Source organism: Cygnus atratus, chromosome 3 (assembly GCF_013377495.2).
Source record: "Cygnus atratus isolate AKBS03 ecotype Queensland, Australia chromosome 3, CAtr_DNAZoo_HiC_assembly, whole genome shotgun sequence".
Classification (NCBI taxonomy): Eukaryota; Metazoa; Chordata; class Aves; order Anseriformes; family Anatidae; genus Cygnus; species Cygnus atratus.
Window position 1 is genome coordinate 82850883 of NC_066364.1, and position 26812 is coordinate 82877694.

Sequence of the window (26812 nt, forward strand, 5' to 3'; positions counted from 1 at the left end):
AGCTGGAATATTAAATTAATTTTAAAATGTTCTTTCAAAACAACCCAGCAGATATACTCTATTTTTGCTACCCCCTTAGGGTAATGAATGCAACGGTATCATTTATTTCTTCTTGCACAATACATCCTGAGGATATACCAATGACATTTTTTCTATTCACTGCATAAGGGTATTAGATGACTTACATACTGAGACTGAACAATCTTTTATAGTGAAGGGCTGAAAAATAATAATGAGCGGGAAATAGAAACAAACCTGTCATATTAGGATTTTCTGCCTTCATATGCACAGCCCATTGCTAGTTTTTGGCAATGGAGAGTTGCAAAAAGAACAAACCATTCCCAGCCGCTACCAAAGGGCTTTCAGCTTCACCAAGAAAACTCTGACTGCTGTCAGGTGGGCTTGTAACACAAAAGCAGTAAAAGCACACCACTTAAATGCTTGGCTCTGCATTTCTGGTTCTAATCTACAAGTGGATGGCACAGTACAGATAAAAGTAAACAATAACACAGAATAGATTATATTATCTTTAGCATGTATTTCAGGAACTCAAGTATTTTTAAAAAATTATGGCCCATTTTCTTAGTAATCTTTTAATAAACATGTTCGTGCATGGGTCTGTAGCTCACCAGTCCCTCTGTGGACCAGGGGCAGAGCTTCCATATTATCACAAGGGATAACAAACTAACTCTGTTTGAAACACTGGCTTACAGCACCTTTAAGGTCTGCAGATACAGTTATTCCATTGAGACCCAGCTAAGACACACTCCAGAGGATTTACTTAGTGACAATATGCACAACACAAGCATCTGCAATAGAATCAGCTGGGGAAGATGAGGAAGTTACACAGTCTCTTCCTAGGAAGCACATTATGTAACATTGCTTGTTTAACTGCAACCTTTATTCCCCTTTGTGAAAATAAATTACACAACAGATTTAAGACAGAATCCAGTGGATTTTGACGTGACACCAAATTTTCCAGTGTGCAGCCTCACGATGGATTAGTAGATTAGCTATATGCTTTAATGATTTCTATACTCAGTAAGGCTGAGGGTTCATTAAATGACTCTACAAATTAAGAAAAATTCCTATTCCCTTACAGCATCAAGAGACCCTGTGGGCCATCTTCTCTAGTCTTAACCAAATCCATTTTGGAGAATAGGATTAGCTTGGTTAAAAGGAGAGACTTAAGGTTCTATTTAATTCATTTCTTTGAATACTAAGTAGACTTTCACTACCATGGTAGCTGCATTCCTGTGTCCCCTGTGTGGCATGAACATTCATATCCTGTGTTATTCACCTTTGACTACTGAGACACAGACAGCCCCAAATCAATCTAAAATTCCTTTATAAAGTTTTCTAGTGAATTTCATTCTTATCATTAAATTAAAGGACAAATTTTTCATTTATGTACTGAAAGATTAATAACATTTTCACTCCAGGATTACAGAATAATGTTAATACCGTGATCTATTTAAAATGTTCCTTTAATTATCACTTATTTAATACATCTGTTGAAAGAAACAATCATTAAAATAATTATTTTGAGTATTCCATTACTCATAAATTCTATTACTCAAAAGAGTCATGAGATAGCAGATTCACTTACAGAAGGACTAAAATAGTCCTTTACAAAAGCATTTCCAACTCATGGGCAGCTATTCAGAATGGAAATGTTTACTGTAAGATTTCATTTAATTATACCATACAGGAAAGGCAGATATGGATGGCAGCTTGTCAAAGAAGACTACTGTCCTATTATTTGTTTAGCTAATCCACTTAAAGAGAATTATCAGTGTAACTTAAGGTACATGCATAGCTTCCCATTACTACCTGATGATTTTCGAAACCTTAGATACCTTTCTCATCCTGTGTACTTCTAGGCATGGCATTCATGGCATTCTGTTATTTCTGTCACTTTTTGCATTAAACCAATTTTAGGCAGGACTTCAAGGGATTCATTTTACTTGCAGGTCTTCATGGAAAAACCTAATGATTAGGCAGTCCTTCTTTCATCATAGATTTTCCAACCTGTGCTAACAATGCTTATGCATCTGTAGCTATTATTATTAACCATTTCTATTTCCAGCTATTTTCTGTTCTGGCTGCCATCAGGAGATAAACTCAGGTGGAATGGGTAAGAGGATTAGTCATGAGATAAGAAGGCTTTTATCAGGATGCCAGTGGCTTCTGTCTGGTCAATGGCCCATGTAAAGTTTGCCTCAGCTGAGACTCCAGGAGGCAAACATTCTCTCTGCAAAAACAAAGCTACAATTCTTCTTAATTTGTCTCCTTACTTGTAAACTTTGGGGAGGATGAGTTTTAGAAGGACAAAAGCATCAAGCAAGCTTTCTTAAGTCCCCAAAGATTGAAGAAATGAGAAATTATGTGTGCAACTTTCAGGAAAGCTTGCAATTCACTCGCCACAAACTTTCTTTTTCTTTAGAATATTCATGAGTACTAATTGCGCTATTTATTTTGTATGTAATGTAGTTGAAAGTAGTTTGGATGTAGTTTTCAAAAACATGTAAGTACACAAACACTTTGTAGTAGTGATTATACACCTAGTTGATAAACCATACAATCAACTATTTAAGCCTACTACAGATCAAAATATAGATTTATGCATGTAACTGTGACTCTCTGGTGATAACCAGGCAGCCTGCCCCAAGACTCTCAGTCAAAAGAATTCTTTTTTTTTTTTTCTTTTTGAGTTAGTTATTCAAGTCATTATTCATGAGAAAGAGGTACAGTTATTTTAGTATACGAGCAGTCCACTCAGTCACATACACATTTGAATCCTGGAACAGAGAAGGAAATGAGCTCTTTGCTGGGGCTCAGTTTACACTGAAGGGGTAAATAGTTTCTCTGTGACAAACCAGAAATGGGACACTATTTGTCAAGGTGATCATTTATACTCTGCTGTGAACAAATTCAGAGCCAGCCACTGTTTATTAAAAGCTGAAAGTGTGCAATCCATCCCTGCCTGAACTAATGCTTGCCAAAGCTGCTGGGGGTTAATATATTATTTTTGTAGACAAGATATTTCTCTGCTGTTTGAATGAATTATTCTATCAGATGTGTTGTAGTAGAAGGGAACAAAAACAACTTAAGGAACATTTCTAGAATATGAGGCAGAGGTTTCCTAGTCTATTTAAGGTAAGAATTCTTGTACTTCTGGATTTCTTTTCTACAGTCCTATAGACTAACCCACATCAAGTGGAAGCAAGTGAGGAGGGAAATCACCAAGAATGAGCCATCTAGTTAAAGGCTCTTGTCCTGAATCACCACTAAATACTACAGAACGGTGTCTGGAGATAGTAATCTCTCATTTCCCACTGAAATTATAATTAATTTTTTATTACAAAAAAAAAAAAGCTGAAAAAAAAACACTTTTCTGAGAAGAAGCTGCCTTTTGTCATTTTCTGAACATCAGCTGAAGCCGAGCTCATCCTAACCGCTCTGAAAAACAGAAAAGAGGAACACTCCATTCATGACTTGCAACCAGATGGGTAAAAAGAATGGTGAAGCAAGGCTGGTCTGTATGACTGCACAGGATGCTAGCTGCAGTGTCTCATACCTCTTCCCAAACTGACTAAATTATTTACATGTAATCCTTTAAAGTACATCTGTCAGGTGCTACAATTTTTGGTTGAAGGCAGTAACCAGTTAGAGAAGCAGGGAGCACCACTTTTACTCTTCAAGTGAAAGGTTAGGGAGGAAAGGGAACCAGGGAGTCACTGGACCTGTTAAAAGATAAAGGAGAGGCACCGAAGTGTTAAATTGCTGCTCGCCAAGCTGATGACCAGGTCACGGATGCCTGATGTTGTTTGCAGTTTTACTGCTGTTGTTACTACTAGTTATATTTTGGGGGGTGGTTTTTCTTTTGTTCAATTGTTTGTTCATATTGGACACTTTCTGTAGTGACTGTCCTTCACTTGCATCACTTAGCAACATCTTAAACTTCTCACAGATTTCTCAAATTCTTTCTAAGCCACATGGTAGGAATCAAACCACATGCCACATCACAGGGCAAGACAGCAGGATTCTTGCCTCTCTCTCAAAATTCTCTGACTGTATACTGCTGCAGTGCTCCTTAGTAAGTGCATTTGCTATTCCTTAATGAGAGCATTCTTTCTACTCCGAGGGATGTATTAATACACAAATGATTTCACATTTTGATTATTTTACCCTCCCCATTTCTTTTCAGTATGGTATTTTATACTATCTTAATTATACTTATTTTTCAGCTGCTCAAACAAGTGCCAAACTCTTGAATATATTCTGCAAGGACCCTCTTAATAGGCTTTCCACACAGAAATCTGCTGTTGAAAGAGACATTTTACAAGGACTGAGAGAAGGGCAGCACTGAAAGAGGACTGAATATAACTATTTTTCTGAAAACTAAATCAGGGTATTAAGACATGCAAAGAATACTCAGTGCAGAACTAGTCTTCTTCCCCTCTGTGTCTCAAAAAATAGCAGGCAAATCTATGCCTTCAAGCCACTACTGAACAAGTGCTCTGGAATTGTTTTGGATATGAAATCCCAGGAGAAGGCTGTGGTACCTGTTCAGTGACTGGAGCATCATGCTGGAAGCAAACAAATAGCCTGCAATTCACAGCCAGAAAAAAAAAAAAAAGAAAAAAAGAAAAAAAAACAGCTGGTAAAATTCCACATAACCACATTCTTCTGGAAATGAAGGCTCTGTTGTTTCAGACTTTTGTTTTGTTTTGGTTTTTTGTTTTGTTTTTTTGTCTGTTTTGCATTCTGTACCCTCTCATTGCAAATGAAAAATGGTGATTTCTGAGCAAAATGAACAACATTATCTAAAGCAATTGTAACTATCTATTCAACACTGAAAAATTAAATTATGGGAAAACTGAAAGAGGCAGAGGTAGCTTATGACTTTCTAACTATTCTGTATGCTGTTCTGTCAGAATTCTGAAATACCAACACACTTCAAACTGAGCTCTGACGTGGTCTCTAAATCTCGTGAAGTATGCAGGGACTCTTTGTGCAATGGAAACTGGCAGTAAGAACACAGTCCTGGCAAGGTCGTGAGCAGAGAGCCTCCTAAGCAACAGGAAGCAAAGAGGTACTTACTGCAAGGCCCTTAAGGGTAGCTGTGAGCATCAACAACAACCTACAGGGCTCTCTCAGGACCAGAGCCAAATATGCAGTGCAAACTGCCAGGATCCACCTGATATTTCTGCATACGATATCTGCAGTGTTATTGATCCTTTCTCTGAAGCTAGAAGGGTACATGTTTAAACATGGTAACACATGGATTCATGGCTGCAAAAGCGATAATGTATTGATCAAATGTGCATACAACATTTCCACTTAAATAAATTATTAAATCATAACTAATAGGAGAAACAGTGGATGTGTCTATCACCAGAAGGATGAGAACATTTACGATTACTGAAATTTTGAAAGGTGGTAAGTTTTCCACAGAATGAGTTCTGTTCACAGAACAAGGGACTTAAAGAGGCTGATATTCATCAGAAAACTGTGTTCAACCACTAAAAACAGCAACTGTAATTTCTAAAACTTTATCTGAATATATGCTCTAGGGTAGGTAACAACATCAAAACATATAGATAAAGAATTCACAGTCTTATCAACATGATGAAGCCAAATGTTCAGTGTTCTCTACTTTTTGTGAGGATACAGCACATTAACTGAAAAGCATTTTCATAATTTCAAGTGAAAAGCAGAAAGATTTTAATTTCTTGTTTTGAAACCAACTGTGTATTCAACATATTTGCCATATCTTGCAAGGATAAAAAAATCCACAACAGTTTTCAGCTGTTCAAAACTCTTTGGCAGAGATAGAGATAGCCACAACTCTATCATCAGCTTTGAATGGTATAAAATTCTTAGGCTTAAATAACTGTGAACAAAGACTTGTCCCAGAAAAACTAAATAAGCCGAAAAAACATTTTAGGAAATAAAAGAAACTATGTTAGGTGAGAAACAGGTATTGGAGGGATTTGAGCGGAGCAGGTAGGAGTCTTAAAGTGGTTTTGATTTCATTTCTTAAAGGGAGATGTGAGTATTCCTGCCTCACCTGCTGGCCGCATAGCTGCTGCACTTCTTCCATTTATATTAGGACTGGATCTCCATTGAATGGCTGACACCAGTCAGCCACTCTCCTGATTGGCCCTTAAGAAATACAGTAAAAAGCAGAGTAGTAAATATGATTCTGTATAAAATGGAACTTGACATTGTAAAATTACAGTGCAAGTAAAAGGAAAGAAAATTACAGACGTACATCTAGAAAACGCTTCTTCCCCTACTGATGGATTTCCTTGGACTGACATAAATACTGACTTGACCACAGTTCATCTAAAGTGTTGATTTTTTAAAAACTGAAGTGGAGGAGCATAATAATAAATAAATAACACATTATTACAGAACATAATTATAATAAAATAATTGACACTGGCATGTGCTTTCAATCAGAGATCCCAGAATGCTCAGCACTCGCATGAAATAGGCCATGATAATAAAATATCCTTGTAAAGGACCAAATAGTGGAAACCATCCAAAAGTTTATCAGAACAAGACTATTCCTTTGATAATGTCTCGTGGAAGAAGACTTCCTTACTGTGTGGTGCCCTGTGGCTCATAATTCCCAGCAAAGTCTCACTGAACTTCAGCCAGCTAGTAGCATTGGAAGCAATTCTGCCCACAACAGCTTTCATGACTTCTGACCTCTTCCTCCATATAGCTTTCCTTTCCCTGCCAACCATAGGAGAGGGCAAGGCCTCTCCGATTACATCAGTCTGTTTCTGGCTGCAAGTTCCATTCTACCTCTTCCAAGTACATTTCATTCACAAGTTTTGTGTGTACTGTGATGGTCCCTTACAGATACTACCCAAGGAATCCTTCCAGACTAGATAAATAGCACTACCAACTCAGTTAATATTTAGAAAAAAATCTTTGACAGAGGTTCTGTGTTCACAGCAGTTGAGGCCTACCCTCTTAATCAGTGTTCTCCTTCCTCCAGATTACATTAACTAGAAACAATGGCAAAGGAGGTTGAAAAACCACCTTATGCTTACGAATATGAAATAAACTTTTACCACAGCTCAGACAAATTATGACATTCAGAATTTGGCTGTATTCTGCATATCTCTAGACTCCAATCACAGAATCACAGAATGGCCAAGGTTGGAAGGGACCTCTGAAGATAATTCTCTTAAATGAAAATATTTACATTATTTTCCAAGCATTTTAAACAAAATATTTTGACACTATTTAGTATCTTTACTTCTAATTTAAAAATAAAAGTTGACAATGAGCTAAGCCTTTTTTATTATTATTTTCATTTTTAGCATTTTGACAGTATCTGCCAGCATAGTAATAATCCTTTCAGGCTATTTTGCCAATGTCTTGAATTACTTCACCTTCTAGAAGATGTTACGGTACTTAAAACTCAATACTATGATATGCAACAACCACTAGGAGAAAAACTAGACTAGGATGGAGTAGAATGGCAGAACGGGATATTCTGGTCCCAAAGGCAAGCTCCAGAATACAGCAGCATCTGTCCGTTGACTCAAATAATGCAGCTGCTTCTTCTGTGTCTATTCCTGAGTTATATTCCTCCAAAGACCCATCATGTAAGTAACAGTGAGAGTTGACTATATAGCTTTGTAAGAATAAAAATCACTGTGTGGCAGGCTGGAATAAGAAGCTAGCCCAGATCTCAAGCTTTTTGCAGCATGATGATAAACTTTTGTCCAGAACGAGGCCTCGTCTGGGCACCAGGATCTAGCACTTTTTGTAAGGAATCTAATCAGTATGTCAATAGACAGAATCTGTTCTTCCATGTTCCACAGGACTGAATCACAGCCACTAGAGTTCTCTGGATTTAGAAGGTATAAAATGGTAAATCCTTTAGAACAAGAATGGTAAAAAGAGATCTAAAAGAGAAAATAAGCTGTTTCACTTCCAGCTAGGCAACACGACACACTGACTTGAGAGATGTGCGTTCCCAGCAAGTAGATCCTATTAACTGGAAGAATGCCAGGAAAGAATCCTGGAACTGAATTCTAAAACTAGAAGAAATGGGAGAGAAAGAATCACAGATTTATCCCCATGTCTCACTGCTGTTTTATCACTGAAGTAAAAGATTTTTGAGTATAACGTTATGTACTTAAGACCACATAAAATTCTGGAGCTTTCCTAGTTTTAAAAGGAATATATGAGGTGAAATTTTGTTTTAGCATTTAGGCAAAAATTTGATGGCTGATCTGAGATCTTGTTATATCTTACAATACACATCTTTTTTCCCAGTGTCTTTCCCAAGGATCTGAACGGCTGCTGGCTGCTACCACTTCATATCCGTTCATCCCTTTTAAAACCATTCATAATCCCTCAGGTAACTCAGTGTCTGAGGGTGATTGATTTATCATAGCAAGGAGTAAAGAACTGAATTCCTGCAGTCAACTCTAAGTCAGAGTCCACTCCACGGAAAAATGTGGCAATCTTCTGAAGTCAAGCTTCCTAGTAGTATTATTTGATACCGTTTATTGCAAAAATCTTATGGTGGCCCTAATTACAATGTGACTCCTGATGCATTTAATTCTTCTGAGATAACAACATTATTGTGCTGACAGAAAATTTCTCTAGGGCTTTCTGATGCTGCAGGAAACTGCTTTATAAAAGAAGCACATATTTCTTAAACCCCGTAATGATATAAAAAGTCAAATTAAATATTAGCTTGTAAAGGCAGCAAAGGAAAAAAATATTTAAATGCAAGACACACAGATGGCCTTGACGCTGCAATCAGGCAAAACATAAAATCACCGAGGAAATGTGGAGGTAGGTGTCACATTTACATCCATTTACTGGGGATTCTTGTTACTGTAACTTTTTAATAACTAAAATTATACTTTAGGTTAGAGGAGGAATACGACCGTCTTCCATTGCACAATATATTATTTGTAATAACAAAAACCTGAAAATTCCCTAATAACCCACTTACTTTCCGCTGACCAAATATAGATGCTCTATCTGCCATAAAGGATTCTTAGTAAATCATCTTTGCAGATTTTCTTTCTAATATGCAATCAGTTAATATTAAAAACAATTTAATAATTCTTTCCTAGGAGCTAAAAAAAGGCACTATATGTTAAGCATATGATAGTATCATAAATTACAATGTTGTTCCAAAAGCCAGCAAACAGAAAGAATTCTTCAAATTTAACTTTTAAAAGCTGTTTCAACAGGGTTCATCTTAGTACTCACAGGCTGAAAAACAAATTCTTTCTAGAGAAATATAAGAATTCTCTGACTTAGACTTACACATTCAAAGTATAACTGCAACTCTCTTTACCTGCACATCCTCACAGGTGCTGTCCTGCTAACTGTCACACTGTAAACAATCCCTGAAGATCAAAATAGCCTATTTTTTATTTAAATTCAGTGATTAGGTCAATTAGAGACTAAAAACATCAACAGAGACATCAACAGAGTCAACACCAGACTGCAAAGCTAAGAGTATACTGTATCACATTAGAGAAAATTACACAGAGAAGTGAAAAGGCATAAAATAATTTAGATGCATGCTGCTGCTAAAAAAAAAAAAAAAAAAAAAAAAAATAGGTCTTTCCTTGTAATTTCACCTGGTTTTAGCAGGTAACAACCTTAGAGATAATATATACTAAAAATTAATCTTTCTACAGAAAGCTCCTAAGGGTCTATGAGAACTGAGCCTCAAAGGCCACACTCCATCAAGATTAATTCATCTCTTAAGAATAAATTGAAATAAGATCCTGTTAAAAAGACGACATTTAGTCAGAAGCAACACCAACAAAATTGCAAGAAACAGGTCAAGTATGGGATGAAAGTTTGAAGGTGACATCCTCACACACAGGTGGTTTCAAATCATAGCTCAGTGTTCATCCACAGATCATGGAAATGATGTAGCTGAATAGATTTTAGAACTCACCTGAACAAGCTGAAAACTACCACAAATCCCTGGAGGTTTAAAGCAAGATAAAAGAAGCACAGTGATGAAAATAGAGTATACACATTTAAATGTGCTTGCTTTGTCTTCTACTAGACAACAAAGAACAATGTTGGAAATACCACTAACACAGATGGTTTTGATCAACAGAAAGTGACTGTTAGCTTGCAGCTGCTTTGGTCAGGTGATTTTGGTTTTGCTCATTCAAGTTTTATTTGTTACACATAGTAGAAGTTGTGTGTAGTACTGCCAACCTATTCTTACACAGAAGATACAGCTAGCATAGTTGTGTGAAAACATTTTGAAATTAAGAGCAGATTTTTAAAATTGTTTGAAGCTTGACCTTTTTTGCTATAATTTAATGCGGTTTGAATATGCTTAACTCGTTTCAATCTGGACTGGCATTAACTGGGCTCTATATAGCAAAGAGGAGAATTTCCACTCTTCTGTCTCTTCATGGTTACTACCTCTGTTTTATGTCTTCATAACTTAGCATATTGGACTTTATGAAATTTAGCTGCATCCCATAATTAAATAATTTCCTTATAGTTTTGCCTTCTGAATCAACTGGGCTCCTGCAGCAAGGAAGACATGAATTTAGCAGGAACTTACTTAGGCAAGGCTTTCTTGCCCATGAAATGGTTTTGACTTTGCCTCAAAAATGATTTTGTTTTGTGATATTTAGCACTCAGATATATTCAGATTATTCACAGAAATAGTAATAAAATGCTTAATAAAGAGCCATCTGAAGTTTTGGTTAAGATGAGTCACAACATGTGAATTTAATCTCATAAAAGGAATTTAACTGCAAAGCTTCCTATTATTTCTGAGGTCTTCTGTGTTCAACTCCTTTATTATAGGAGTTTCCTCTTTTTATTTTCAATGCTATTTAATACCTGCTATCACTCCATGATGTAGGAAACAATGAAGTGCAGCTGCAGACTCAAAGCCAGCACGAGCAGGAGGGGGTGTAAAATGTTTTCAGAAACACCTGGACTCACTGCAGGGAAGTCTATTTCAAGGACATGTAGAAACAATGCTAGAAAATTAAGCTACTCCTAACATTTACCAGGAAAATAACGCACCCAAAGACTCTCAATAAATGAATATTTAAGCATCAGTCTCCTGATATAAGTTAAGAAAGCTCTGATAGTAACTCCCTGTAGAGAAATAGTCAGAAGTAGGGGAATATATTTTGACACCTAGAGGTGAAAATACACAAACTGTACCAAAAGCTTTCAAATACCACAGAGTAGGTCAGCAGAGGTGGGCAAAAGAATGAGGCACAAGAGGTGATTCACATTTCTACTTTTGTCTTCTTAAAGCATGTACCTGAGCTATATTGAAGAGAACTGAACTGCGGGAGCTCAAATTTTCAGTAGAATACTGAAAGAGTTAGTTACCTTGAAAGAGTGATTCGGTTACTAAATTGGAACCTTAGAGACAGAGTTTAAATATCTCCCTCACATAGCAATAAAACTGGTGAGAAAAGAGTCTCCTTTTACAGGGAGGCTGTATGGGGAAAGCAGGTCAGTCACTTGACAGTGTTGCCTTTTTTTGTTCTCCTTGCCTTTAAGCAGAACTCCCATCCGATGTTGAGAAGATCTGTCTGCAGAAACGCCCCAGACAACACAGCTTGGAGAAAGGCAGCAGGGTGAGCAGTAAAACCAGAGATTCCATCTGGACTACAGCTGCCTGCGTCAGAATTCAGTTCAATCAGAGATGAAAAGGATTTTTCAGGTGGAAATGAAAGTAAATCCACAAGGAAAAATGTCAGATAAACTCTGATTTTGAATAAAATCTCCTCATGATAAAGCAAAACCAGAGGTTCTGAGCAGATTATAGAATCATAGAATATCCCGAGTTGGAAGGGACCCGTAAGGATCATCGAGTCCAACTCCAGGCACCGCACAGGTCTGCCCAAAAGTTTAGACCATGTGACTAAGTGCACAGTCCAATCTCTTCTTAAATTCAGACAGGCTTGGTGCAGTGACTACTTCACTGGGGAGCCTGTTCCAGTGTGCAACCACCCTCTCGGTGAAGAACCTCTTCCTGATGTCCAGCCTAAACTTCCCCTGCCTCAGCTTCACACCATTCCCACAGGTCCTGTCACTGGTGATAACGGAGAATAGGTCACCTGCCTCTCCACTCCCTCTCACGAGGAAGTGGTAGACTGCGGTGAGGTCCCCCCTCAGCCTCCCCTTCTCCAGGCTGAACAGGCCCAGTGCCCTCAGCCGCTCCTCATACGTCTTCCCCTCTAGGCCCTCCACCATCTTCATTGCCCTCCTCTGGACACTCTCCAACAGTTTAATGTCCTTTTTGTACTGTGGTGCCCAGAACTGCACACAGTACTCGAGGTGAGGCCACACCAGCACAGAGCAGAGCGGGACAATCACTCCCCTCGACCGACTAGCAATGCCGTGCTTGATGCACCCCAGGATACGGTTGGCCCTCCTGGCTGCCAGGGCACACTGCTGGCTCATATTCAACTTGCTGTCAACCACAACCCCCAGATCCCTCTCTGCAGGGCTGCTCTCCAGCGTCTCATCGCCCAGTCTGTACGTATAGCCAGGGTTGCCCCATCCCAGGTGCAGGACCTGACACATTACTGAAACTGAATCTCCCTGGCAAAGTAATCAAAAGTGTAGGTTCAAACCTAAACTGAATTTCCTAGCTCAGTCTTGCTTTTGTTCTTCTTTTCACATTCTTTTCATATATTCTATACAACATGCATACAAATATGCAATATATATTGCATTGTCATTGTTAAAATAATTTTAGTTAAAATTCAGGAAACAAACTCAGTACACTGTTATCCTAGACCACAGAATTTAATCTTTTAACTTATACAGCTCAGCTAGTTAAGAAAGGACACACAAGTTTTTCCTTTCTGCAAATATATTTGGAAATGTAAAAGAATAAACCCAGAGAACATCCACTATCCACGTAATTGCAATTAAAAAGCTGCACTATCAATTCAACAAGTTTGTATGAATATAGATCACCCACTCATTGTCTTCAGTAAAGATTACAAATCCCAGAGTTCACTATCACCTGCAGAAAAATATGTTTGGAATACAATCCTCCTTTTGATCTTAAATCCCTGTACATTGTATGCTGCGTTCTCCAATCTGTAATGTTACTCCTCTACGGCACATAAAGGTGGCTACAGACCATGCTGCAAAGCTCAATTTCCATCTGGCTTTGAGGATTGACATTGGTTGGTGTCACTGAGCTGTACTCTAGATTTAACACTCAAGGAGTCTATCTAATATGCAAAATTTTGAAAAATAGTATGTAGAACACTGTACTGGGAACACTTATTTTCATTCAACAACACTAATCCAAATCAGTGCTTGACAACCAAACTAGAGGTAGTTCTGTATTCACTGCATATAATTTTTGTCTCCCTCCTCCGTCTGACTTCAAAGTTATTTAGCTTGCATCATATTCAGTGTTTAAACTTTCCTATGAACAATTAATTATTATACGATCAAACAGTCTGAATATAATACACAAAAGAGCTGATTTCTTGCTGACTTCGCCTGGACGATCCTTAGAAATGTCCGTAATGTCATCCTGATTTACAGCAGCCAGCAATGCTATTTATTAAAGCCAGTCTTAGTTATGAGATCTGATGCTATATAACCTGACCAGAAAGATCTATTCAGATCATCAAAAATGTTTTTTTAAGCTAGTAATGAAACATTTCATAGATTTAGGGTAAAAAAAAAAAAAGTAGGAAAAAAAAAAAGGCTCTTAAATTACCTGGAAAGGTACACTGAAGAGAAAAACATGCACAGAAGGCATGGTAGTTTTTATGTAAAGCAACCGTCAATGTAAAGTTTTTTCAAGATGAATTTTTTAAAGGCTCCGTATAAGGTAGTAAACAAAGTAAAATCTATAAGCAATTACAAATGAATACAGCAATAAAAGTTATGAATTAAGAAAAGAGATTTCTGATATTTGGGTATGAAATTATGGACTTTCATTTTTCTTTCAGTAAATAGCTAGTTGTTTTTTTGTTTGTTTTTGTTTTTTTAACATCTTACCTTTGGTATCTTACAGAAGACTTCTGTTACAATGGCCAAGTGACATGTGAAAACTGCATTAAGCTTTACAATTGTTACAATGAAGGTATTAAACAGAAATTCGAGATTTAAAGATGAAGAAAAGGAAAAGTGAGAAGAACATTAAGACCTTAATGGGCATATAATATAGTGATGAATTGGCTCATGAAGCAAGCACTATTTCGGGATGCTTAAAATCTGTCATAAGACTAAGTGTGGGAATTAAAAAATAAAACTAACACAATCAAAGTGTTTCAGATTGTATGAATCTGGAAGCAAGTTTGGAGAGTTAAGTTTAGTTTAAAAAACAAAGACTGCAAAGTCAGCAAGGACTGACTTTATCAAGATATTAAGCAGTGCTCTTAGGGAACCAATGGATACTGACATAGACAAACATCGTAAAAGTCCAATTTATCACATTTGCAAGTTTTCTGTTTCTTTCTCTCACTCCACCGCATGCAAAAAAAAAAAAATGAGCTTATGTCATGAATTTGTCCTAAATGACAGCAACTTGAAAGTATCTCCCTGAAGTATTTTATCATTACCAATGAGAAACAGTTCACCTTTCATATAGTCATGAGCTTCTCTAATGGTTGGTGAAACACTGGAACTGTGAGAGCCAGCAGTAAATGAACTTAGACCTTTCCCAGCGTGAAATAAGCAAATTATTACAAAAAGTCAACAACAGACATTTCCTACTTTAGCCTGGCATTACCTGCACTTTAGCCTTCCCAAAATTGAGTGTTCAATTCAGATTACTGGGAAGTTCAGTGTAAGAGAGAAATTCAGCTTTTTTGCAAGCATCTTGGATAGTTGTATAGACATCAACAAATATGTTACAGGCAACCTGAAAAAATCACATTTTGAGGTTTACAAAGACTGGGTCATATCTGATTATTCTGACTTTAATAGATCAAGTTACTGTGTTAATTTTCTTGAAAACACTTGGGTATCTCACTCTTTTATTTTGAAGTTTAATCAAAGCATGCATTAAGATATTGTGATTTTCCTACATTTGTTTTTTGGAAGATAAGAAAGTAGAACTGATAACAGAAAACTTCTAAATGTGAGGGTACAAAACTATTATAAATACCCAGTTACATGTTTAAAAATATGTCTGAATTTCATTTTATTATACAAATTACAGAATGTGCAATTTATTAAATTAAACACAGACCTTCCCTGACACTACTTCTGATACCACTGAGACTAGGATTTCTCAGTATAACTCTAAAATGGAAGATACTCCATTGGGCACTCATTTCACAAGACCAGAGCAAAACATCAACTATTTCTCTCTACAGATCTACTCCTACTTCACAACAGCACTTGCTCATGAAAACATAGCTGGAAACTCAAATTATGTCTTGGACACATGTATGTCCCCTACAAGGGAAAAGATTTAAAAAAATATATTTTCAAGTTGCCCAACTATCTAACTGGTTCTGGAAGATAAAAAACAAGAGTTCTGATAGAAAATAGCATGAAACACCCTCAGTTCAGCAGCATATAGATGTACTGTCCTTTTCTATTGACATTACGATAAACATCTTCCACAGTAACAATCGTCTCTATATGAAGGCCAGAACTTTGGTTAGGGGAGATACTGAATTCTTGCAGGTAAAAAGAATTTTTTTCTCATTTCTCAGTTAATTTGCTTTGAAAAGGACAATCGGTTACTAGAAATCATATGCAATAGTTGTTTCTTTTAATATTGCTAAAAATGTTAAAATAGAGTAAACACTCATTCTCCCTTGGAGAAAGCCTTCAGTGAAAACATTCAGTATGAAAACAGTAATGTGTATTCACATAGCATGGGGGTAGGTCCAGCAGGAGCAGTTTCAACCTAAATGGAGAAGCTGTGTGGCTGCCCCTTTGCCATGCCTCCAGGCACCATTCTGGGCTGCTACTGAGAGAGGGAAAAGCAGATTTCAGCTCTATTAGCCCTCATCTGTCCTACTAGTAATTAATGCATCCCTGGAGGAGATTCCTGAGGATCAGAAATGTATTGTGGTATCATTTTAGGAAAATGCTCATGGTATCATTTTAGGAAAACATGAATCATATCTGCTGTTTTGGAAAGCATCAAAAATACTTATTGCATAGCATCTAAAATCATTATTGACTGTTATTTGCTATTTTAGAAGTATTGTCATTTCCATTTCCTACGCACCATTTAAAAACCTATAGATTATAACTTCAGCAGTTTTATAATAGTTAAGTGAAAATGCAAGTGAGTAGTGATCTGCACTGAGGAGATGAAAAATCTATCTTAGTACATGCACCTTTCTTTGGTGTTTAGAATAGCTTTCATCCATGACTGTGAATTCACTTGGATTCTTAAGCAGCTGACCTTTCTTTCTTCTGCAGTCTCACTGAATTGATTTTACATATACTACTGCTTAAAGTGAGGTAGCCAAGCATTTTGCTCAAACCAGTGAAGCTCTAGCTATCGTGTCAATTCTTCTCCGCTAAACTCCTTTTGAAAATAAAATAGAATCAAAGAGAAGACAATGTTTCGTATCACATCTTTCCATTCCCAGATATCCCAGAGGCAATGAGAAAATACTTACAATGCATAAGTCAGTATGTAACTATGGCAATCATTATACACCTTGCAATAGTTCACACAAATTTGGATAAAACATTACAATATGTGTTAGAAGGAAATAAGGTTAGTTTAAGATACAGGCTCTTAAGCAATTATTTTGATTCTGACTGCTGATCCTGAGTACCCTTTTTGCTTGTAGAATAAATGAAGTATTCAGATACCCCAAGCATGACTGTAATGCTGTTGCTACATGGATAGAAACACTTTGAAAGAAGAGAGGAAAGGAAAGGAAAGGAAAGGAAAGGAAAGGAAAGGAAAGGAAAGGAAAGGAAAGGAAAGGAAAGGAAAGGAAAGGAAAGGAAAGGAAAGGAAAGGAAAGGAAAGGAAAGGAAAGGAAAGGAAAGGAAAGGAAAGGAAAGGAAAGGAAAGGAAAGGAAAGGAAAGGAAAGGAAAGGAAAGGAAAGGAAAGGAAAGGAAAGGAAAGGAAAGGAAAGGAAAGGAAAGGAAAGGAAAGGAAAGGAAAGGAAAGGAAAGGAAAGGAAAGGAAAGGAAAGGAAAGGAAAGGAAAGGAAAGGAAAGGAAAGGAAAGGAAAGGAAAGGAAAGGAAAGGAAAGGAAAGGAAAGGAAAGGAAAGGAAAGGAAAGGAAAGGAAAGGAAAAGGAAAGGAAAAAGAAATGGAACTAAATTTTCAGAATGAAAATCAGTTTCCAAAACCATCTTCCTTACATTACATAGTCTGAAAGAAAAATCAAGGAAATTTCTCTTTCTTTTATAAAAGGCTGTGAATAGTTCAAATTTTCCCTTGTCAAGCTACAGCTGCTGTAACAATACACTCAGGCCTCCTGTTTAGAGGATGACAGATCTAAACCTGCCGCACCTGCCTGGTAGTACACCAACACAGCAGCAAGGAAGAGGACTAATGTGTGACTTCTGAGTCTCAAAACATTCTGTTCAGCTCCCTGGGTGTGATTTACATGCGGCCAGAATAGTCATGGAGGGGAATGTTAATAAGGCCAAATCGTAACTTGCATACTTGTATAGTTAGTAAGCACTACTTTAAGTATCCTTTAAAGCAGAAGGAATAAATGAGGGCAGAGAAAGAGAAGCAGAGGGCACCTACATACCTTTGAATCATTACAGTTAAGAAGCTCTATCATAGCTCTGCAGAGTTTTCGGTATTGTGTCTGCACCAGCTCAGGCATAAACAGCTGCAGCTGACAATAGCGGAATACTAATCTCTCAGCAGTCATTATAGAAGGAGATAGTTCCTATAAGAAAAATCTTGTTACCTTGAAAACATGTCCAATGACCCCCAGATAGGCACAGCCATACTTCCACAGGGTACCATATGTCTACCAGAGTAACCTGCAGCATTTGGTTTCTTTAAAATTTCCACCTATTAAGCTGCATTGCTCTTGTACAGCTGTTTGGCTGCTGTCTCATGCTGAGAAATGTTCTCCAGACATGCCAGTGCTGCATTGGCACATTACACAAATCAGGCTCCTCCTATCTATAAGTACAACAGAGCTGTGTCTTGCTTATTTCACATAAATTACATCATTTGCAATCTTATAATCTCTATTCTATTTTGCATTGAATATAGAATGAGCATGAATTTATTAGCAGGTGCTTGTTTCACTCTCATGAGTCCTTCCCAATAAAGCATGTGCTCCTGTATTATGAGACCTGTTTCAACACTACAGCTGCACGATACCTCTTCTTTTCCTTCTTTTCTTCCCTAGATTATGGCTGAAACACACGTTTAGTCATATGTTTTATGCTTCAGACAGACTGTGGCTCAGCTGCTTAAATATAAAATAAACACTAATATATCCTTCAGGTTCATGGTAGCTGCAATACATCTCACATTCACTTTAACTTAACATGTTCCATATATGCATGAAATAGCCTCTGTAGCACCACTCCCAAATAACAGGCTGAGTGACTCAGAAAGCATTCTGCTCAGAGCTGGTATTTTCACGTATCCTGCTCTCTCTTGTTGTTTTCAATGTAATCTACTTCCCGATTTTCTATGCAATTTCAAATAGATGGTTGTGCTGAAAATTTTATCTCTTTTCTTCAGTTTTGGGAAATAAAATTGACAACATAGTGTGCACCAGCAGATAGCAGTAAAAGGTGATTTTTTTTTTCTGATGTGAAAAATAACCAAACCAGAATTATAACTTTTTCTAACACCATAAAACTGAAAAATGCTAATATATCTGCATGCAGAGACAGAGGTCCTGAAGAGAAAAGACCATGTGTATACATGTTTATGGTTTTTCTTTTGCTGTGCATTACAAATAGCAATAACAACTAAAAAGTGCTGTATGTGGAATAAGTTGGTCTTCTACTTATTATCATTAAATCAGGGGTAAACACTAAACTCCACGTCGATTAAGAGAAAAAGTAAGCTTATTAATTTTTTTGCATGTTAGATGGTTCATAAGATACACTGATACCAAAGATAGGTAAGTATTGACATTAATTATTACTTACTGGAGTCATAAATATTTCTCCGGTCACTTCCACGATCTCTCCTCATTCCATATGTACAAAAATAGTAATAAGTGATTGGTCTAATTAAATGCACAGAAAGATACATTTAAGTGCCTTTCTTCTAAGAAAGAAGCTTGCAGAACTGAAAATGCATTTGTTCAAGAGAGAAATAATCTCTTTTCAGTCTGGCGTTTCTGTGATTTGTGCAAAATTAGGCAAAGAATGTTCCTGCTTTTCCAGCAAAAATATTTGTTGTCATATCATAGAATCACAGAACGGTTTGGGTTGGAAGGGACCTTAATGATCATCCAGTTCCAACCCCCTGCCGTGGGCAGGGACACCTCCCACCAGACCAGGTTGCCTAAGCCCCATCCAGCCTGGCCTCGAACACTTCCAGGGATGGGCCATCCACAGCTTCTCTGGGCAGCCTGTAATAAGTATTCCACTGTCCATTATAACTACTAAATCAATATGTAGGTTTGACAGGGATAAATTCTTTAGACCTTGCATACCACAGACATTTTAATACATTTGAGAGCTGTGTTTTACTAATATATAGAGAGGAACTCATTTCTTGTTTAAAAAATATACAGGTAAACTTCAATAAAGCATTCCATCTTATACTATAGAACTAAAATAACTTCATGAAGTACCACAGGGAACGCTTCAGCTCATTTCAGAAATAATGCACTCCAATAAGATTTGTAGTATTTTTTTAAAGCCACCCACTTTAATGTTTTTTTGTAAAAGTTAGGAAGATGCTGTCCTCACTGGCCATGGAGAATTTTGCTTCCTCATCAATTGCGCCACTATCTTTTTTCAATAAAAAAGCTGAAAAAGGGATGACAAAAGAGTGGCCCATTCAATTAAGGACAAGATTAAAAAATAAAATAGTTCTAATAATGATATATGGGTGAAGAACTTCATAAGGCCAGGTCTGTACATTTTGGTATAAATTTTATTATTTCTGTAGTTACGCTTTTTAATAGATACACAGAATCACAGACTCAAACATGTACGTAGGTCTCCCAGGAGAAGAAGCTTACGCCGGTGTGGATCAATCATTTTGTAAAAGGGAAAGAAATACTACCAGTATAAGCCTTCCTCTAAGCCAACAATGAGATCACAGCAGGGAAGAGCACATAGGGGAAGGAAATGAATTTTCTTGTGTTGCATTAAGCAAGCCATTTCAATTTAAATGGAAGAATTTGTGTCTGAAAGCAAAGCCTTACATTCCTTGTGAATGTAAGGTCCATCTTTCCTCTTCCAATTTAACCATCGAGTCTCTCCCTCCCGCGTTTTATGTTGTTGATTCAGGATTTATGTTCAGCATTCAGAAACTTAAGAATAGAAGATGCAGAGTAACTGAAGGATATTCTTCAAGTAAACTATTTCAATATGCCTATTTTTTTTCATTTAATCTCTGTGATTAGAATACTTTTATTACATATCAAACACAAATTACCAAGGCTTGTGATAGCTCATAAGGCTACCTTTAATTCAACACTTTTGTGTCGAGACTGTACTCACTACAGAACTAAAATTATCATAGGTGACAGAGGCAGAACTCAGAAATCATCATCTCAACCTTCCTGTGTCAAACAGCCAGCCACTATACTAAATACATGTTTGCATCAGGAAATAAATATTTAGGCTACAGATGGACAAAGTACTGAAACACATACTTGAGGCACATCTCGATACCATGAACTCACAAACCTAAAAACAAAAATTTGTTACAGCACATTGAAGAGTTTTGCCTACAGAGGTCCTCTACAGGAGAAAAAAAAAAAAAAAAAGTCCATCACTCACTGAGCCAGGGAAGGAGGGCCCAAACTAGGCTAAAAAACTGCATGCTCTTGAGAAACAAGTGGAATCAAATGATTCTTTAAATGACGATCTAATTCAATATTCCTCCTTTCCAGAGTTTTTTAATGGTGAAAAAATCAATGTCCTGATTGATTTTCATATCATCTTTCATTTTTATCTGTAGGCAAATGGCACTGATGTTGAACTACTCTGTAGAAATACTTTGATCTATTAGTGTGCTACATTGTTGTCCAATTAGAAGCTTCTTCCCTCTCCCTGTAATTTCATAACCTATTATACTCTGGGCAGATGAAAACGTGTAGTTTTCCAGATACACAATTAACTGTTTCCTTTAAATGAGTATCATGCACATTTCACGCTTGTATCATACTAATCAACTGATTTTTATTTTTTTTTATGTTGCTGTCCAATTATATTTAAGATGACAGAGCAAGTTCAGAGAAAAGTCTAAGAAAACAAGATCAGTAACAACAACCTCTTTTTCTGACCTCTATTTTTTTCCCGTATAGTTCCTGGACTAAATGACACTTACATATAACAAATAACAACACAGGAATAAAATAGGATTGTATCTGGACGCAGTTGACAGACACAGTGCTTAATTCTTTCACCCTATGAGTACTAGACACAAGTAAAGGTACAGCAAAATGGAAATATCCATAACTACTCTCTGACTCCCAAGTAGGTCTGTGCTGCTTTTGTTCCCAGCATAATTTAAGTAATCTCACAGTAGTCTAAAAATTATGCTCTATGGTGTCCTGAAAGCTGTCTCAGCAGTGAGATACCTTTTTTTACGGTGCCACAAAAGCAGGGTGGAGAGAAATAGGAAGTTCAAAAGCATTAAGCATCCTGGGGATTCTCTACCCTGAAGAGATGCCTTACTTACTGAAAATCTATTTTTAAATATTCCATCTATTAGAAAAAAAATAAAAAGGCACAAATTTGGAGGTTTAATGACTCACTTAAAACTAGTTTTTGATGATCAATGCACCTAGCTCTTAGCTCTCTGAGCAGTACACTATAATTCTTACAGGGTACTCTTCAAATGACACTTTATTAGCACTTTATTAAACTATTCAAAATTATGTAAGAAAATATAGCTCTTTTTTTTTTTCATTCTTGTAAAGTATACTTGTGGGACTTGAGGCAAAGAGAAAAGCAAAGTAGCACAAACACTAGCTCAGCCTTATGTCAAGCATCTTATTTCAAGCAATATACATCAGAGCAACTCTTTAAGCAAGATTGGTTATGTGATTGATTTCTCTAAATACTGTGAGGCAGAAGACGTGCAGACAATTGATAGTGTCCCCAAATTAATATGATGTGGCATTACTTTTGTGGAGCTTGTCCTTTTCTGGTAAGACATAGAAGTATCCCAATGTAATGAAAACATTAATGCACATATCAATACTGTATATTACCTCAATAAAAAAAGAAATAAAATGCATTTTAAAAGAATTAATGAAAGATCAGAATAAATAAGAGGACAGCCCTACCACGTTTTGCACTGAATTCATCCTTCAATTGATTTTTTCTTCAGTTATATTTACATAGATTCTTCTGAAACAAGCTATCACCGCAAAATTAAACCTTTGACAATACACATATATTACATTTTTAAACCTTACTATTACTATACAACAAAAAAAAGAAAGGTGTATAAGTAAATTAACTCAAATTTCCTGAGTCTTAGCAGCAGAAAATAGCCTCACTCTGCACCATTTAATATCCCTTCTTTACAAATATTCTTACAAATAAATGGCTCTTAGGAATCAGAGGTGCTTCAAATGTTTTATTTTTGATGGATCTTTATGTACCCATGGGTATTATAAAACACCGCTTCAACTAAAAACTAATTTATTGATGTCGGTTATTTGAGAATAATTCTTTTTTGAAATATGGACCTGAATCTATCTTTAGTCTACTGCTTAAAGACGTGAGATTTATAGAACACATTGTTGTTTTTCCCCTCCAAGGTAAATTTTACACCCATGAGCTAATTTCAACATTTTCATGAGAAGGGTGAGGTCTTCAGAATGAAACTTCTTACAAATTACAGAAAAATCAGTTAATTGAGTGAAGGCAAATTAACTGATTAGAAAGCAACTTTCTGAGTGAAAAATGGGAGTCAATTTGCTTTTTTCAACTCCTTGGCAGCAGAAAGCTGCCCTTTCACTGTCAGTATGATAGTTGACTTAGGAACGTACCAAATTCTAACTGAGTCACTGTACCTGCTGTCTTTTTGCCTCGTGAATAGATACACACACAAAAGAAGACAGAAGTACTGATACAACCTGGCATTACTCCAGATGGTATGGAGAGAAGGTTATAGAGGATATGAATGAGACAGAAATCATTATTTGTCACTTACAGATCTACTTACTACAAGCCTAAGCGAAGTTTATTTACTCTTGTCCAAAGAATGTTATTAGTGCTCAGTTCATTAGAATACCTATGTCCACGTGGTTTGATTGGAAGCAATGCTACAAAACAAATCTTGGTTTAAATCTGTGACTTCATTTTTTAATGGACCTGTTAGAGCATGGATTAAGTCAGAGAAAAATTAAATGGATGGCCATTCATTCATATTCAACATCAACATCGACTTGTACTGCTTCTGTCAATTTCAAAACAGTGATTCTAGTATTTTCATATGACTAGTGGTTTCTTCTGTGTTACATTTCTGGCCACCCAAATTCGAACATCTCAAAGGAATTAGACATTAAGGGACCACTGACCTTCTAGCTGTCTGAACATCAAATTTATTTGCAGAGGATCAGGTTAGGCACACAAACGCTGAACATCTAAAACAGCAGGGAAAATTTTTCTCTCTCTCATTTTCTCACTAGGCAAAAGATCTTATCAATCATTTCACAGTTAATCTTGTCTGCTGTCCTCTCCCCTTCAGTTTGCTACTTTTGTATTTTTCACCCATTCTTATCTCTGTGTTACTCTTTAGGCACCTGTCAAGAGTTGGAGTGACCTCCCAGGAAACACATTCTGCCTTCAATGTTTCTTAACAAAGCACCTGTATTTCAAATTATTCCGGTTCTAAAGTCCCCATATAATACAGAAGGTTTCACTTTTCTTGCAGATATATATAGTTCTCATATCAGAAGGGACTGAAGTAATTATGAACACTTCTTGGGAACAAGGGAAGAAAGTTAAGTTTAAGACATTACAAGGGGAGCAGTTCTTTCAGTATGCTGTTAATGTCAGGTGCTATAGATGAAACATGAGCAATATTATCCACCTAAAAATAGGGAAAAGTGTGAATGCTGGACAGAAGTCATTCCCATTCCTGACATGCTGAGCACAAAGTGATGTGGGACATCAGCCCTACAGAGAAAAAGAATACAGAAAATAGAAGGCAGAAATAGGTGAAATAGCAAAAGGAAAATGAGAAACAGAATAGAAAATCAGATAAAAGCAGTGAGATTATTTTACCCATCGAACTAATGGATCATGACAGGTGTACATATTTGCATTTTGTGGAGGATGTGTTCTTCAAGTATTTGATACTCAGCTAGTATCCTTCTAATAATCTGGCATTGTGGCCCACCTGCAGAACAAGAGCACCTCACATCCCAAGTCTAATGAAAGCCCTTAAAAACAATGCTGTACATAAGCATAAAAGCACAGTAGAGATAATGAGAAAGAAAGCTCCTCTGTGCTGTTCATCCTTTCATATGTGCTTCACTTTTTGATGGTGACAAGCATGAAGTGTCAATAAGTAAATAAAAATCTCTTCCCACTCAGTTCTTGACTTGGCTCTCCTAAAAGCCAATGTTATTTTTAGCTGACCAAGGAGAAAAAGTACTTAAGAGAACACTAGGATAAAAACAGTTCCACATAAATCATCAATTATTAACATTAAAAAAAAAATGTTGGGAAATAATTACTGTAATGTTTTCTACATACAATTCCTCTTTCTCTAACGAAAGTGATCATGCACTTATGTGAGAAAGTAACCTCTGACTGGTAAATCAAAAACAAGTCCTCTTCAAATTTTAGTCAGTTTAAGTTACCAATATATCTTAAAACGTTATGCAGGACAACAGTTACTTGTAATGCCTACCTTCATCTCTCTTTGCACACATTTTTTACCCATTTTTCTTTTCTATTTTTAGGTAAATGAAGTTTACCTGGATGTTTCTCTGGTTTTTAGGTCAGTAGTGATTGTATACACATACATTGCTTACAGCAGCAAAAATAATGTATGATTTTTTTTTAAAATGGCTTTTGTACATGCAGTGATCCATAACTATATTCTGTAATTTGTGCCTAGTAGAAACACACATTTTGATTTTCCCACCCAGCCAAGCACAAATGTTTAAAACAATCAGTTCAAAGTCTGCATTTTCAGATCAGTAATGTCTAAACCAACCAAACATTTTGCTTCTAAACTCTCATTTAGTTGTTTGATCTTGTACTTTGTGCACAATCTGGATACATAGACAAAAATATTCTAATACATGAAAATACATACTTAGCCATTTTATGCTCTCTTCCAAGTCCTGGGGGCACTCTACGTTTGCAGCCTTTGATGTATGAGATAATAATTCTGTTTAAATCAGCTCTAGGTTTGCTTTTGCTTTTTAAGAAATATTCTTGTGACAAAAATGTAATTGGCAGGCATAGCCATTTACATTTCAGCATTAAATAATAGGTGAAGTCTTACATCAGGATCTACTTACGTACTCCAACACTCCCAACAGTTTTTCTACTCATCCAAAGGCTGTAGACCGGCTTTGCAGTTACTGTTGGATCTCATGATGTACTAATATTGTTCTCCCTGTTTTAGAGAAAGATTTAATAAGTTTGTCAGTGATTTATGTAAAATATATTGACATTCTACTTTCCCAAGCATTTTGTGTCACTTTTTAGTGTTTTATATTTTTCAATAAGATTTGACAATGTTTCTAATGTATAATTTCCCTTTCCTACATTGTTCACTGGAAGACGAAATTAAATTGAACTAAGTCTTCTTCCATTTTAGGATCTCTTGTGTATCCAGTCACAGAACTTCCCCTCTAGACTAGGCTGACAGGAACACACCATCTAAAGCTATGTCTTACCACATACCACACTTCTAACAGGACAGAAGTTTAATGGAAATTGCAAAGGCAACTGCCACCTCCACAGAACACAGCCGACTTTGCACAGTCTCTCACGCAGTATCAGCAGATATCACAAAGCCATGCAGCCCTCCTTTCTGCTGCTCCATCACATCTGCATCTAGCCCTACTCCTTGCAATGACTCCCATGTGTGTTAACAGTAAAAGAAGGCTAAACCCCTCCTCAGGCAGCCTATTTACCTCACGCCCCGTCCCGTGCTAGAGCAAACACTTCCGGGGACTCCCTAGCCCTCACGTCGGCCCTGCTTTAACCCCAAACGAGTGACGGGCACGCGTGAGGCAGTGACTAGAAAGTAAGGGACAAACACAAAAGAGAAAACAAGGCGGCGGCAGCCTCGGATCCCCTCAAGGTTGCATGAGCGCGTCGGGGCGGGACGCCGGAGCCCTGCGCTCCTGTGGCCGTTAGGCGGCGACCGTTAGGCGGCGGACGCGAGGGACGGTGTGAGGCAGCGGTCCCCTTGCGCTGGGGCCGTGGCTGCGTCAGCCTTCACATCCTTCCTCTGAGGGACAGGGAGCCACCGGGCCCCGGCCCTGTCAAACCCCTCTGGGTTTGGATTATAGTGTTGCGTTTACACACCTTAAAGATAGACGTCTGCCGTTCTAGGCTCTCTTATGTACCATGTATACCTGTAATCTTCTCAGGTTAATTCCAGGTGTGTGTAAGGGGATTTAAAATGATCGGTTTCCTGTGGTAAAGAGCCCAAAGAGAAAGACTGAATAAAAGTTAGTAACAGGGCAG